We start from the raw sequence: 13,094 nt of genomic DNA, 5'->3' as shown, positions 1-13,094 counted from the left end.
ATCTTGGGGATGGGACCCAAGTCTAAACACAAAATGCATTTATGTTTCATATACACCTTATACACATAGCCTGAATGTAATTGTATACAATAATTATTAACTTTGTGCAAGAGACAATGTTGTCACAATCTCAGTCGCCTTCAAAATATTTTGGATTTCAGATATGGTAGACTCAACCTGTATAAGAGGCAGACTTACCGTGCAGCTATCTCTGCCACCCACGTGCTCTATATAACACAGCCTGTGCATTTAAATATGGGCAAAACTGCAGATTTATGTATTTATTTTTGTTTTTTGGGGTTGTTTTGTTTTCAGTTGAAGTTTATAAGAGCTCCATTGGTTTATTCCCAATTAACTCGTTAACCTTTATATACTAAACCACATTTACCTTTGATTGGAAATATTTAACACCATGCACTTTACCCATAAACCTTAATCAAATAACTTAAATCCTACTGAAATAAAGACACAGACACAAGAAACGGCTTGGCTTAAAGGTCACAGCTTTTTATTCAATTATAATTAACCTAACGAGGAAAAGGGTGGCCAGGAGACGCTGCAATCTCAGTTCCAGCCTTATCGCTATATTAATTTAAAGGTGATGACTACAACGTCACCCTACTGACGCACTTACGTCATGGGGACTCACCCGACCTCCTGGACACAGTCCGAGCGCTCTCGCACAAAAAGCGCCCAGTTCCCTCGCACAGAGCAGGACAAACTCGTCAAGTAGTTAGAGGCAGGTGCCCCACAACGATATCTTACATCACAGAAAGCCACTGAGATGCAGCGCTCTCCTGCCACAGCCAAGGCGCCCTAAGCCGTGGCCCGCCACCAAAACCGAGAAACTAACTAATCCAAAAAAGACAACAGATCCTTAATGAACAAACCAAGACCTAAATTATTAAGATGCACTCCATCGGGCCTAAAATACCGTGAGTGGTCAGACCCCAAAAAACGATGCTGAACCACCTTCCCACCGGAGGCCAAAACAAAACGAGAGACTGCCACATTAACCTTCCTCCGCGCCCTGTCCAAAGACTTGTGCTTACGGGCATCCCTCCAAACCAAACGAGGCATCACTTCTGACCAGACAATGGTGACTGCCGGCCACCTAGCCCTGACGTCCGTCAGCAACTCCCGCAAACGCACAATAAGCTCCACACCTTTCAATTGACCAACGTCATTGCCTCCCACATGCAACACCAGCCAGCCAGGGACACCCCATGTCTCCGCCGCCGAAAGCAGCAAAGCCATCAATGCATCACAACGAAGGCCCCGAACACCAAACCACCGCACTCGGCGGCCACCCAACAACAGCTCAGCACGCTAAGCAATCCCATGCTGCTCAGCCCAGTAAATATAGGAATGGCCGACAAGCCAAACCTGCTCCAAACGCTCCTCTTCTGCTGTAAAAAGAAAATCCTTAAAATGAGCCACCGCACCAAAACCAAGTTACAATGAAACAAAAACCAACACAACGAAATGGAACAGCAACTAAGCGCCTAGCCAAGGAAAGGGAAACATGTAACCCGAGTGAAAGGGCAAAACAAAACGACCTCCCGTGAACCAAAAGGGGCCGAATCATGGCTCCCGGGAGGAAAAAACAAAAAGCCCCTGCACACCCCCATTTGTCGAACGCTAATCGTTCCACAAATGGAGAGTAAACTAATGTTTTCGGGTTGGCGCAGGAAACGCAACTATAACTGATTGCAGCGCACATAAGACTTGTAAGCCGAAGAGTTCGATCTTCCGAGAGCCTGAATGGAAGAAGGTGGGGCCCCAGGCGCCGCAGCGACAGTCGCGGCCACAATCCGAAAGGAATGCGTCCCGTAAGATTTGGCATCAAGCCCCAAAGCAACCAAACAACGCTGAAGAACCGCTGCAAACTGAAACTGGGAGAGAGGCGTCAAATCAGCATGGACCAAACATTGAAGGCCGCCAGAAGGGCGACCAACAAAGTAAGCCCCAGCAAGAGACACCGGGCAAATAGACACGTCGGTGTGCGCAGGAAGTGTAACCCAGCGCCCCCTACCCGCTTGATCCGTCTTGGAGGAACGAAGCTTACAAAGGACCGAGGAATCTCGCAACAAAACATCACCAACAAGCAAACCAGAAGATACAGACGCCCTGCTCGACGCAACAAGCTCACTAACGCGAAAAGCGCAAAAAAAGTAGCCGAAAAGGCCAAACGGAAAAGGGACGCTTCGAAAGCATCCAAAGCCACACTAGGAACAACGCCAATCAACACCCGCAACAGCTGCAAATCAATAGGCCTGCGTGAATCCGCACGCGACGGGCACAACCTGGCGCAACCCTTTAAAGCCCTGGAAAGAACAAACGACCTAATAGGGTCAGAGACACTATGCAATCTGCTAAAAAATTAAATCCCTGCCAGCGCAGCAGACATAGAGGCCTTGGAGCGGCCTTGTTGATAGTGCGCCCACACAAAGGCTAACTAGAGGTCATGCATGGACTTACCCTCCACAAGACAACGCGCGAGGTAAGCCTCCCAATCCCGCCAGGCAGCACCGCAAAGTCACCGGGGCCAAGGACCGCTGCGCCAGAGACTCTAAGCCAGCCTGATAATCTGCCAAACAAATGGGGGGCACGGTAACCCAACTGCAGAGGCCTGCGGAGCCAGCGCACGGAAACGAACAAAATCAAAGCGTGATAGAGCATCGGCAATCTCATTATTGACGCCAGGCACATGACGAGCCCTAAAACGAATATTTGCCTCCAAACAGCGCAAAACCAAATGCCGCAACAGCCGCAAAGCCATTGGAGAAGAGGACCTCTGATTATTAACGGCATGCACAACACCTAGGTTATCACACCAGAAAATAATATGCTGATTCGCCAAGGCCCCAGACCATAATTCAACAGCCACAACAATCGGAAAAAGCTCAAGAAGCAACATATTGGCGGTGAGACCTTCCAAAACCCAGGCAGAAGGCCACGGGGCCGCACACCATTCCCCGTTGAAGTAGGCCCCAAATCCGGACCCCCCCGCCGCATCAGTAAAAAGCTGTAAGACAGCACTGGCAACCGGCAGTTCCGGCCAAATCCTCTCGCCATTAAAATCGGCCAAGAACCGCGCCCAAACCCGAAGGTCATCTCTAATCTCTGAACTCAAATGAATGTGATGATGCGGCAGGGTAGCCCCAACCGTGGCCCTCTCCAACTTCCTACAAAACACCCGCCCCATGGGGATGACGGGGCAGGCAAAATTGAAGGATCCCAACAACGACTGCACCGCCCGAAGGCGAACAGACTTGGACGCCAGGCAAATCTCAATCTGCTGAAGCAACTTCAAAACCTTCTCCGCCGCCAACCGGCAGCACCCAGCCGCAGTGTCCACCTCAATCTCCAGATAGGACAAGCAAGTAGAAGGGCCCTCAGTCTTGTCCTTGTCAACAGGAACACCCAAAACCCGAAACAAAGCTTGAGCCGAAAATAGGACGTCCGCACAGACATCACTACCTCCCGGCCCAACAAAAAGAAAATCGTCTAAGTAGTGTGCAATGCCAACATGACCAGTGCCTGCAAACACACACCAATGCAAAAATGAACTGAAAACCTCGAAATAGGCACAAGACACCACACACCCCATTGGCAAACACTTATCAACGTAAAAACCACCAGCAATCCGAAAACCCATAAAGCGAAAGGAATCCAGATGCAACGGCAATAGCCGAAACGCCGACTCAATATCTAATTTCGCCAACAAACGACCCTGCAGGCCGCCGCAGGAATGGCATCATTGACGGAAGCCCCCCGGGGGTAAGATAAATGCTGAATGAGGCAAAACTTTCCCGGGACCTTCTTAGGGACCACACCGAGAGGAGAAACACAAAGGTCAGGCAGCGGTGCCGTAGGAAACGGACCAGCCATCCTGCCCAAAGAAACCTCAGCATCCACCTTAGCCCGGGCAACCTCCGGCAACTCCCTAGCAGACCTCAAATTCCGAGGCGCCCGCACCACAAGCAAAACTGTAATCGGCAAACAAAAACCAAAAGAGAAACCTTGCAGCAAAAACTCCGCAGCAACCTTATCCGGATAACGGCCCAACCAGCTAGCCAACTGGTCCACCTTAATTGGAGAGGGGGCCTTAGCTAGGCTCAACACGGGGCTCCCCTCTATCCGCGGCTGCCTTACGGCAGTACTTGGCGGGGTGCTCCCCCCGCAAACGCGGCAGGAGTGGCGAAAGCGACACGCCGTCCGACGAGTACAACGGGAATCATTATAAGCAAAAAACTTCCCTTTCGCCACGCCCGCCCCAGCCTGCTGGGAGGGAGGCTTACGCACCAGCACCACCTCGGCGGGCGGCTTGCGCTGCTGCGAAACATCAAGCCAAACCTCAGCATCCTTTGCCCCAAATGGCATGACAGCGACACCATCATGCTTACGCCTGAACTGAACGTCATACTCACGCCACACCGCCCCTTTAGAACGCATAGACATATCATGAACCAAATAAATGTACTTAAGAACATTCAAATGTTCCGCGGGGCGCGTGTCAGTATAACAAGCCGCAAACACAAGCGCGCCCTTCAACCACAAATTATAACAGCAATACGACTCCTCACCAACACCGCCCTGCTTCTTAGCCTTTGACAACCCTTTCTTGATCTCATCTGTGAGAGACAATAAAATCCACAAACCAACCTTTGCTGATTTTTTCTTGCACGCTCTTGCGCAAACCCCGAAGGATCGCAGTGTTGGCCACATGAACGGCATCAGAGGCAGCCGGCAACACCAACGGCTCGCGCGCAACCTCTGCAGCAGATGCCATCGGAACCGGGACAGAACCAGCCTTCCTGTGCAAACGATGCGCAATCAACCTAGTGAGCTTACGCCGACCACTCCGGGAACCCGACGAGCGCGAACCAGAGCTAGAGGAGGAACTGGAAACAGATGCAGAATCACAAGCAGCAAGCAAATCATACTCACCGACACAGATGCCCCCAGAACCGCGGAAACCACCACTTCAAGTGGAGGGGCCACACCTCCCGTCGGAGGGGCCACCTCAACGCCCACAGGAACCCCGCTCGCTGAAGATGCGACAACCTCTGGAGCACCAGCCGTTGCAGGAACCACTGAAACTAAAAGAGAAGCATCAGATAACACAGCAGGAGAAACTACGGGAGCCGCAGGAAGGGAGGGGGCGGCCACCGAAACCCAGGGGGGCTCCGCAGGCACGGGGGGTTGAGCAAGGGGGAGGGCAAAAGCAAGGGACGCATGGGAGGGTGCATGCCCACCAAACCAGGGGCCTGAGAGCTCACCGCAGGTGTAACGGTAGGCACCAAAGGGGGCGGAGCGGTAAAAGGGGGAAAAATGGGGTACCCCTGAGGACCCAGTAGGGGGGGGGTAAGAACCAGGGTGAGGGACCCGAAAGGGCCGGGGGCCAATACGGGAAAGAATACGCAGCCGGGGGGAGGGGAGCCCAGCAGATAATGAGGCCGAGGGTGACACTGAGGTGGAGGGGTAAACCGGCGGAGCAAAACCCGCACTCCAAGATGCCTGCGGCCAGGAAACTGCGGCAGACTAGGGGACCACCAGGGGGCGCTGAGGGGAGACCCCCGGCCAACTTATTGGAGGCCAAGAAACGCAGGCAGGGGGGTTGGGGGGCGGGAAGGACATCCCAGCCAGGATATCCATGCCCCGGGGCAACAACCCAGGCGACTCTGTGGAGAAAGGGGCGGCCGAAGTTGAGAAAATGGCACCTCCAAGCCAGGGAGGGCTGGCCCCCCCCATGAGCAGGGACACCTAAAATGGCCGCTGGGGCCGCCGCACAGGCTGGACCCACGGCAGCAGCCGCAGCCACACGCACAGACCCCAGATCAGACACTGCTGGCGTCTGTAAAGGAGAGCCACCCGCCACCTGCACGGAGGTGAGCAGGGAAGCGGGCGGCGAGCCAGAGCAGGCAACGGGAGCCGCGGTCACGTGCGCGCCAGCAGACGCAGTGTGAGCTGCGGCAGGGGGACCGGAAATGGCGGGTTGAGGCGAGGCAGCAGGGCGGGAGGCGGTCGGGGACAATGCAGGGCAACGCTGATGGGCCGCGAGCGGCAACAGATGACCCGCCAGCCGGCGCGGAAGGGGAGCAGTGCGGCAGGGAATGGGGCATAACGCAGCACAGTGGCAAACTGCAGGCACCAAAGGGGAAAAGCACAGCCAGGGGGGATCCAAGGCTATATGAGTAAAGTAAAAGAAACAGTGACTAAACGAAGGGAAGGAAAAAAAAAATGACTTAGCCAGCAGAGAATCCAGTCAGCCAGACTCCAAGGCAATGATCCAAGAGGCTGTCCGCACAGAACAGCCTACCATAAATAACCTTACCCAAACAACACACCCACAGAGCCCATATTGGCTCCCAATTTTGATTGACAACAACACACCACTAGCCTAACTCTGCCTAGTAACAAAGGCTGCCACATCCAGCCATTAGAAAAAAACAGGATTCTTATTTATCCTCACGTTTATTCAACGTTCGTCTATATTTATAGGCTTTTGTTTTTCAATTTGTTCTGTAAATTAATTTTCTTTTCTGTTTTGCTTCTACTCTTTTTAGATATCTGACTAGGAGATTGAAAGAATGATGTCTGGTCAAGAGTTTGAAAAAGAAGCCAACACTTCATGGAGAAACAACGACAGTGACCACAGCTCTCCAGGAAACGGAGTGTCGGAGAGCAACCAGCCTTCCCCGGTGTCCACCCCTTCCTCCAGGTAGATAAATTCTGCTTTCCTAGCTAAAAAATAAAATTTTAACAATTAGAAGACGGAGACAGCATCTTTTTCCTTATTTTTGTTGACGGCATTGGTAATACTCTGTCTATTTTTTCTCTCAGTAGATCAATAGAACTGAATGGATTCAGGTGGTCATTCCGAGATGATCGCTTGCTAGCAACTTTTTGCAGTGCTGCCATCAGATAGTCGCCGCCTATGGGGGGGGGGGGGTGTATTTTCACTTTGCAAGTGTGCGAACACTGTTGCAGCCGACGGCACAAAAAAGTTTTTTGCAGTTTCTGGACTTACTCAGCCGCTGCGATCACTTCAGACTTTTTGGTCCCGGAATTGACGTCAGACACCTGCCCTGCAAATGCTTGGACACGCCTGCGTTTTTCCAAACACTCCCAGAAAACGGTCAGTTGACACCCACAAACGCCCTCTTTCTGTCAATCACCTTGCGATCGGCTGTGCAAATGGATTCTTCGTTAAATCCATCGCCCAGCACTGATCCTCAGCATGCACAGTTTTGCCAAGATTTAACCTGATCGCAGCACTGCAAAAAGTTGTTAACGAGCGATCAACTCGGAATGACCCCCTCAGTTCTCTACAGGACCAGTATTTGGGAACTCCCGGACCCACGCACTATCAGTACCTACCTCATCTTTTTAGCTACTCTGCTCATTCTGCTCTGATCCCATCCCAATCCCCAATCACACATGCTTATTAACCAGCTGTTAGCTGCAGAGGATATGGAACCTCTCAACACCCCAATGCTTATTGAAGATGGGTGACTCTCCGTAGACATTGAGATATATTTTTCTTTACTTGCGTTCTAGAAGACCATTATACGTGAGGCACTAATCATTGGGAAATAGGATGTTGCAGGTCCTGTGTCTTGAAAAGGTGGATATCCCATTAACAGACCAAATTAAATAACAAAAAAGAGAGCCTGGTCACCCATGTGCCGCCTCTTCTGGGATGGACTGGAGAAACGCTATGAGTATCTTTGCGCTGCCAGCAGGATAGCCTGGGATTGTTTGCCAAAAAAGAGCAAATAATTTGCTGTTGCTGCGACAAGTGGAGACAGGGACTTTTCTCCGTTAATGCCTTCCCATAACAAACAGACCCGTCAATTTGCTTCCCATGCATTATTTTAATTACAGATGTGCGGTGGGCACTTTTCGTGTTTTGTGTTTTGGTTTTGTTTCTAGCTCCATCCTCGTGTTTTGGATCTGGATTGGTTTTGCCAAAACCACCCTTTCGTGTTTTGGTTTTGGAGCTGGATGATTTTTGAAAAAACATAAAAACAGCTAAAATCACAGAATTTGGGTGTAATTTTGATCCTATGGCATTATTAACCTCAATAACATTCATTTCCACTAATTTCCAGTCTATTCTGAACACCTCACACCTCACAATATTGTTTCTAGGCCAAAAGGTTGCACCGAGATGGCTGGAGGACTAAGCTAAGCGACACAAGTGTGCGGCACAAACACCTGGCCCATCTAAGAGTACCACTGCAGTCAGGCCCGGCGACAGGGGGGGTCAAAGGGGACAACTGTACTGGGCCCCAAAGTTGAGAGGGGCCCGAGGATCAGAGGCACAAGAAAACATGGCCACAGAGCATAATAGTGCATTTTGAAACTTCCAGCCTCCTGAAAATTAACTAATAAATAATTGGCAGGTGCACCTATTGTCCCATCCCTACCCCCATTATCCCATCACTTGGTCTAGTCCTGGTGGTCCGTGGTGCGTAGCCGACGTAGCTACATCCTACGCATTACACTGCACCAGTCTTCCGCTATCTGTTCCTCCTGCTGTCCCCGACGAAGAGCTGAGCAGCCCAGAAGGAAAACTGCACCTGCCAGGCACAGAAAGTAGTCGCTGTACGTAGTGACTTGCAAGGTCTACACTCATCAAGGGAAAGTATTTCTACTGAAATGGTAAGAGGATATTATAGTGATATATATGATTATAGAAAAGTGTTATTATTGCATATAATAATCCAGCTTGCAAGTCACTGCGTACGGCGGTTACTTGGTGTACTGTTCATGTTTTCACTTCTAAATAACTTAACTAAGCCTTGGAGTGCCTTGCGGACTTTTTTTTATGTTTATATACTGTATGTATCTATATATGTATGTATGTATGTATATATATATATATATACTTTTCCAAATAAAGGCAATCAGGAGACTTCATAAATAGATAAAGCAGCTTGTCTTGGCAAAAAGTGGTCAAACGTTTTCGGGGTCACAGCCCCTTCCTCAGGACAACACCAACATGCACAGTAACCTTTACAGCACACTTATGTACCCCCCAGGAGATCATACTCACCCGTAACAGCTGAGGCCAGAACACTCCCCGTTCAAACAGCGGCGCCCAGCGCTACTTCCGGCGGACGGAGCCGATCACCATGGAAACGGCTATGCGTTCCACCCGGCTCAGCTTCCGCGTTCCACCCGGAGCAGCGCTCACCGCAGCGACATAGGGGACGTCAAAGCCAGCTGTACGGGGAGAACATTATCCACTGCACCAAAAACATACAAAACAGAATATAAAAATAAACATAAATTATGTCACATGCTTCAACCCGTTGAGACAGCCTTTTCAAAAGCACCTGAGGGTAACTATACATGCAACCAATTGTTGCATATTGACTAGCCCCACTAGTGTACAAATTACTCAGGACCTAGTCATCAAATAGGTAAAGCGGGCAGCACAAAATAGAATATCAAAAACACATAAGGGTAATAATTTCCACAAAAACAAAAAAGTGAACAACATAAGTCAACCATGAATAAAAATTCATTCAAATACTGAAAGACTATATTAATTTATAGCATATTCCAATTGATTTTCTCATTTAATCCATTAGGGAAAATGGTTCCCAATCTCATAATCCATCTGGATTCTTTTATGAGTAACATTTTAGCTCTGTCTCCACCCCTAACAGGGGGAGGGACATGATCAATCATAAAGTGTTTGAAAGAAGACAGTGGGTGATTACATTTTTTAAAATGCTTTGCTACAGGTTGATTAATGTCACGGCCTGAAAGGGTCAAACGGATGGCAGATCTATGTGCTGCCATCCTTTCACTAAATTTAGGAGTGGTCTGCCCTACATAGTATAACCCACAAGGGCAGACCACTACGTAAACCACGAACGAAGAACTGCACGATAATACAAATCGTATATCATATGTTCTATCTGCATGGGGGTGTCGGAAAGACTTACAAGGGATCATATGACTGCAAGTAGTGCATTGGGTGCACTTATAACAACCAGGTGCCTTAACATAAACATTACTCAATTTGGGCATATTTCTACCTGTGATGTCAGTCCTAACCAATCTGTCACGTAAATTATGTCCCCTCCGAAAAGCAGTAACTGGCTTCATATCTGTTAGGCGCCGGGGTCCGCTTGTCTGCGCGGCCCGGCGCCTAGCAACTAGAGACGCCGTGCGCGTACAGCCGCCGGCTCCCTAGCAACGCTAGACGCCGGGCGCGCTGAGCCGCACGGACCCTAGCAACGGGGACGCCACTGGCGGACCGCGTTCCCCGTTGCTAGGCTTTAGGAAATTAAGATATTTACCTGCTCTCTGGCCGTGCAGCAAGGCAGCTGCACGGCATTTATTCTAATCAGCCTTTAAGCAGCTGATTGGAGGACTCCTTGTTAAATACACTCCCAGGGCTTCTCACAGACGCCGGTAATAGCTTCCTGCATGCTGCCTTTGTTTGCTGAGAGTCTGTTTCCAGTCCTGCTGTATCCGGTCATTCCAGTCCTCAGAAGTCCGGTATTCGGGAGTTGTCATCTAATCCCAGGAGGTCGTTTGGTTCCCAGGAGTCCTGACTGATCACCGTTTTATATCCAGTGGTGTTCGTGAGTTGCGGCTCTGCCGTGTGTTGCGGCTCAGCCGCTTTGCCTTTTATATTTTGTGTTTGGAGCATTTGCGGAGGGTTCCGCTTCCACAAGTCCTCTCTGGTACTCGGCGGTGCCGGGTAGGAGAATTGGACAAGTGGATATTTTGGTTGTCCTTTTCACTGGCGGTTTCTCCGCACATATTATAGTTTTGAGTTAGCTTAGCCCCTGGCCTGGTTGTTTAGTTAGAGGGCCTCTTGTTATCACCCTGTCTCGGATTTCCCTTTGTCTCTCATTAAGACCGGGGGGCATTGGAGTTGGGCAGACATAATCCGCCCTTCAAACGCGGCTGCCAAGGGCTCAAGAAACCATAGTCTCGCAGGGGATTTCTGACAACACGGGTGAGACAACAGAGTTAGGGCGCCAGGGGCTAATTTCCTGTCCTGCTCCCTTCCCCAGCATTCCGTTCCAGTGCTCCGGTCCTTGCCATGGGATCTCCTCTGACCAGAGTGCTGGAATCATAACATTATTACCGGCCATACCAAACTTAAAATTAAACGGGGTTTAATTTTTTCTCATTCAGTTTTGTGAGAGTTTGTCGGCCTCATGAATCCGACAGGTTTAGGGCCAAATCCTGGTCAGCTCTTAGTCAGCCAGATTCAAGAACTTATTCAGATGGTTCAGGATCTTTCTCTTCGGGTGAAGTCGCAGGAAGATCTTTTGCGAGCTTCCCCAAGGGTAGTCCCTGAACCAAAAATGCTTTTGCCTGACCGTTTTTTCTGGTGATAGAAAAGAGTTTTTTAATTTTAAAGAATCCTGTAAACTTTATTTTCGTTTAAGACCGACTTCCTCGGGTACTGAATCTCAGCGGGTCGGGATTATTATTTCTTTGCTCCAGGGGGATCCTCAGACCTGGGCATTTGGTTTAAGAGCAGAGGATCCTGCATTGTTGTCAGTTGACACTTTTTTTGAGTCTTTAGGGCTCTTGTATGATGACCCTGATAGAGAGGCGTCCGCTGAAAGTCAGTTGCGCACCCTCAGACAGGGTAGAAATCCTGCGGAGGTTTATTGTACGGAGTTTCGCCGTTGGTCGAACGACTGTGGCTGGAATGACCCAGCCCTGCGCAGTCAGTTTTGCCTCGGCTTATCAGAGTCTATAAAAGACAGTCTCCTTCAGTACCCCGCTCCTGAGACTCTCGATAAACTCATGGAGCTTTCTATTAAGATTGATCGTCGTCTCAGAGAGCGGAGGGCTGAAAGAGGAGCACCTGTAAGGTCAAGTCCGTGTGTATATTCCATTCCTGAAGACGTAGAGGAGCCCATGCAGATGGGTCTCTCCCGGCTGTCTCCTGAGGAAAGAGCCAGAAGGCAAAATTCTGGTCTTTGTCTGTACTGTGGGGGTAAGGGACATTTTGCTCGTAATTGTCCGAACAAGTCGGGAAACGCTTTGACCAGGTGAATTGTGAGGGGGTTCACCTAGGTCTGCAGCTTATCTCCTCGAATAACTCCCTTTTAGTCCCAGTTAAAGTTTCCTTTGGCAGCCTCAGTTCTTCGGTGTCGGCTTTTGTTGACAGTGGAGCTGCAGGAAACTTTATGGATTTAACTTGGGCTAAGGCCTTAGGCATTCCTCAGTTACCTTTGGGTAGGTGTGTCACCATGCATGGCTTAGATGGGAGTCCGCTGTCCAATGGGATTATTTCTCTCCGTACACCCCCTGTATTACTTACAGTAGGAGCTCTACATTCCGAGAAAATCGAGTTCTATCTTACCCATTGCCCAGCAGTTCCAGTTGTTCTGGGTCACCCTTGGCTGGCCTTTCATAATCCCACCATTGATTGGCGGTCGGGGGAGATTTCACAATGGGGTACTTTTTGTGATAAGGAATGTATCATGTTTCCAGTCAGAGTAGCAGCTATCATTCCAGAACTCATTCCGGTGGAATACCAGGAGTTTGCTGATGTTTTCTCCAAAGGCAATGCGGACATTCTGCCTCCCCATCGGCCTTATGATTGTGCTATTGAGTTAATTCCTGGTGCCGCATTGCCAAAGGGAAGATTATATGCATTATCCGGGCCAGAAACTGCGGCTATGAATGATTATGTAAAGGAGAGCCTTGAGAAAGGATTTATTAGACCATCAAAATCTCCTTTAAGTGCAGGCTTCTTCTTTGTGGAGAAAAAGGATGGCTCGCTTAGACCTTGTATTGATTTTAGAGCCCTGAATAAGATCTCAGTTAAAAACACCTATCCTTTGCCGTTGATTTCTGTACTCTTTGATCAGTTACGTTCTGCTGTGATTTTTTCTAAAATTGACCTTAGAGGAGCGTACAACCTCATCCGAATTAAATCTGGAGATGAGTGGAAAACGGCCTTCAGTACTCAGTCGGGTCACTACGAATACCTGGTGATGCCGTTCGGCCTGTCCAATGCTCCAGCAGTTTTTCAAGACCTCATTAACGATGTGCTCCGTGACTTCCTAGGGAAATTCGTGGTCGTTTACTTA

The 13,094-nt window shown here is 49.6% G+C and overlaps 1 pseudogene; it reads left to right on the top strand.

Annotated features, from left to right (window-relative positions):
* Window positions 1–1,823: 1,823 nt before the first annotated feature.
* LOC134949787 (nuclear receptor subfamily 6 group A member 1-like) overlaps window positions 1,824–13,094 on the top strand; it is a 162,703-nt pseudogene continuing 151,432 nt past the window's right edge.

This window comes from Pseudophryne corroboree, chromosome 8 (assembly GCF_028390025.1).
Source record: "Pseudophryne corroboree isolate aPseCor3 chromosome 8, aPseCor3.hap2, whole genome shotgun sequence".
Lineage (NCBI taxonomy): Eukaryota > Metazoa > Chordata > Amphibia > Anura > Myobatrachidae > Pseudophryne > Pseudophryne corroboree.
The sequence above is the reverse complement of the archived record's forward strand: the minus strand, read 5'-3'. Positions and strand labels throughout refer to the sequence as shown.